The sequence below is a fragment of the Conger conger genome, chromosome 10 (genome assembly GCF_963514075.1).
Source record: "Conger conger chromosome 10, fConCon1.1, whole genome shotgun sequence".
NCBI lineage: Eukaryota > Metazoa > Chordata > Actinopteri > Anguilliformes > Congridae > Conger > Conger conger.
This window is the reverse complement of record NC_083769.1, coordinates 15074377-15076881: the sequence shown is the minus strand read 5'-3', so window position 1 is coordinate 15076881 and position 2505 is coordinate 15074377. Positions and strand designations below refer to the sequence as shown.

The following is a 2505-nucleotide window of genomic DNA, read 5'->3' as shown; positions in this document are numbered from 1 at the left end:
AGGGGAGAGAAAGAGGGAGAGGGGGAGAGCGAGGGAGGAAGGGAGGGGAGAAAGGGAGGGGAGAGAGAGAGAGGGAGGGGGGAGAGGGAGAGAGGAAGGGGGGAGAGGGGGAGAGGGAGAGAGGGAGGGGAGAGGGAGAGAGAGGGAGGGGGAGGGAGGGGGAGGGGAGAGGGAGAGAGAGCAAGATGGAGATGGAGAGGGAGAGGGGGAGGGGGGAGAGAGGGAGAGGGGGAGAGGGGGAGGGGGGGAGAGAGGGAGAGGGGGAGGGGGGAGAGAGGGAGGGAGGGGGAGAGGGGAGAGGGAGGGAGAGGAGGAGAGGGGGGGGGTAGAGAGCAGAGAGGAGGAGAGGGAGGGGGGAGAGGAGGAGGGGGAGAGGGAGAGGGAGAGGGAGGGGGGAGAGGAGAGAGGAGGGGAGAGGAGAGAGGAGGGGAGGGGAGAGGGAGGGGGAGAGGAGAGGGGGAGGGGGGAGAGGGAGAGGAGGGGGAGAGGGAGGGGGAGAGGAGAGGGGGAGGGGGGAGAGAGAGGGAGGGAGGGGAGAGATGGAGGGAGGAGGGAGGGAGTGGAGAGGGGGATGAAGGGGTGAGGTTGAAAATCCAATACAAGGGTAAAAATAAGTGAAAAGTAACTTTCAGAAGACACAAGCAAGTTTAAAAAGCTTTAAACATCTTAAAAATGAGAACAATAAAGAAAATATGAGATTTAAACACATAAAATATGAAAGATGTGTAAAATATGTATGATGTGTAAAATATGTGAGTGGAGCTCTCCTCTCTTCTCCTCCATCAGATGGAGGCTGTCAGCTCACACTGGACCCCAACACAGCGTACAGAAAGCTCCGTCTGTCTGAGGGGAACAGAGAGGTGACTCTTGTGGGACAGATCCAGTCATATCCTGATCATCCAGAGAGATTTGAGCACTACCGCCAAGTGTTGTGCAGAGAGGGTGTGTCTGGACGCTGTTACTGGGAGGCTGAGTGGAGTGGGCAGTATTGGGTTTCTATAGCAGTGTCATATAAAGAGATCAGCAGAAAGGGGAGGGTAATGACTGTAGAATGGGACGTAATAACAAGTCCTGGAGTTTGTTCTGCTCTCCCTCCAGTTACTCTTTCAGTCACAATAATGTTCACACTAAAATCCCTGTTCCCTCCTCCTCCAGAATAGGAGTGTACCTGGATCACAGGGCAGGAACTCTGTCCTTCTACAGCGTCTCTGACACAATGACCCTCCTGCACAGAGTCCAGACCACATTCACTCAGCCCCTCTATCCTGGGTTTTGGGTTGATTGGTACGGATCCTCTGTAAAACTGTGTGATCTGGGATGAGGCAGAGAGTGAAGGGAAGATCAAAGAGAGGGAAACATCCTGAAAATACTGAGAGAGAGAGAGAGAGAGAGCGAGAGAGGAGAGCGAGAGAGAGAGAGAGCGAGAGCGAGAGAGAGAGAGAGAGAGAGAGTAAAATAGGTGAACAGAAAATTCTTTTTTTTATTTTTTATAAGTGCCTTCAGGGCACATCTCAATAGTCCAGAACAAAAAATTATTCTTTTTTCAAAAAGAGGAATAAAATTAAGTGGCCAAAAAATTAGGAACACCTGAAAGAAAAGAAAAAAAGAAAAAATGTAAATAACAGAAATGTGGAATAAAAAATAACAGAAATGTGGAATAAAAAATAACAGAAATGTGGAATAAAAAATAACAGAAATGTGGAATAAAAAATAACAGAAATGTGGAATAAAAAATAGCAGAAATGTGGAATAAAAAATAACTGAAATGTGGAATAAAAAATAACAGAAATGTGGAATTCACGTGACCGCATTCGTCCGCCGTTATCAGTGCCTGGGCCGTCCAATCCGCTCCTTTCCCTCAGAAGTCCCCCTTCTCCGCCTTGTCCCCGATCGGGCCTCCACACCATGGTAACCAGGTCTTATGGGTTCTGTTCTGTACATCGTGTGGGAAATGTTGGGCTGATGCCAATAAAGCCATTTGAATTTGAATTTGAGAGAGGGCGAGATGGGGAGAGGGAGAAAGAAGGAGGGGGATAGAGAGGAGGGATAGAGAGAGAAAGATATATACATGCTTATATGGGGAAGGGTTGTTGTTGTTTACTATGTGTGTGTTATGCTGGGGGGGTTGTTGTTGTTTTGACTGTAATGTTGTTATTGTCAATGCTTTAATACACAATTCACTTGTCAGGCAAATAAAGCACATTTGAATCTTGAGAAAGAGGGAGGGGAGGGGAAATTAATTAATCCTGAATTAAAATTTTCATACAATGAAAAACTACATCCTGAATTATTTATTTAGGGAGGGAGAGAGGGGGGGAGTGGGAGGGGAGAGGGGGGAGAGGGAGGGGAGAGAGGGAGGGGAGAGGGGGGAGGAGAGAGGGAGGGAGGTAGGGAGGGAGAGGGGGAGGGAGAGGGGGAGGGAGGGAGAGGGCGAGGAGAGAGGAGAGAGGGAGGGAGGCAGAGAGAGGGGAGGGGAGGGGGGGGAGAGAGAGGGAGGGAGGGAAG

The 2505-nt window shown here is 49.9% G+C and overlaps 1 pseudogene; it reads left to right on the top strand.

Annotated features, from left to right (window-relative positions):
- LOC133138102 (tripartite motif-containing protein 16-like) overlaps window positions 1-2275 on the top strand; it is a 13876-nt pseudogene extending 11601 nt beyond the window's left edge.
- The last annotated feature ends 230 nt before the right edge of the window (window positions 2276-2505 follow it).